Below are 843 nucleotides of genomic sequence, written 5' to 3'. Positions count from 1 at the left end.
CTATCTATCTATCTATCTATCTATCTATCTATCTATCTATCTATCTAATCTATCTAATCTCCTCTCCATGAAGCCAGTCTTGGCCCCTTCCTAGTGTCCTTCTTTCTTCCCTATTATACATTGCAGTTTACTACTTTCTAGCCATCCTGTAATATACTGCCTATTGACTCCCCTAATAGAATGTAGCTAAGTAGAGATTTAATAGAATCTTAATAGAAATCAGACAAAGACAAACATGTAAGTTGTAGATTATGTGTTGTCAGGAATATATCAGTACCCTTGGATCAAATGAGATTAAGCCAGGGCCAGGGCCCTAAGAGGCAAGCAACAAGAAAAGGGAACCCAGGCAAGTGTTGTCTGCCCTCATACAGAATGATGAAAGGGGCCACAGGTCTCAGACCTCTAAAGTTCTCATGCCTGTGCTGGGAAGGGGGCACCAGCGGTTCAAAACTAGGGTGCCACCTGGTGACGTATATGGAGATTGCACTCTTTCCAGTCCCAAGTCTCTTAGAGATGGGGTAAAAGAAGTGCTTCTATGGAGAGGGCATCCCTCCTTTACATCATTATGGTGATCCTAGGATTAGAGGTGTAGAGATGAAAGGTACCTTGGAGTGACACAACTGTTGCTAACAGTTACAAATTGTTTCTTTCTGGAAAGCACTAAGAAGCAGTGTTATAGAATAACAACAAAATGAGCTTTGTAATCAGAAGATCTGAGTGCAAATCCTGCCTCAGAGTCACTTGCTACCCATGTGATCTTGGAAAAATCATTTATTCCCTCAGAGTCTCCTTTTCATCATCTGAAAAGTGAAAGTGTTGGATTCTGTGTTCTCTGAGGTCCTT

The sequence above is a fragment of the Petaurus breviceps genome, unplaced genomic scaffold, assembly GCF_028583685.1.
Source record: "Petaurus breviceps papuanus isolate PSGF00001 unplaced genomic scaffold, PetGlider_PUasm1.0 126, whole genome shotgun sequence".
NCBI lineage: Eukaryota > Metazoa > Chordata > Mammalia > Diprotodontia > Petauridae > Petaurus > Petaurus breviceps.
Note: the sequence above shows the minus strand (reverse complement) of the source record.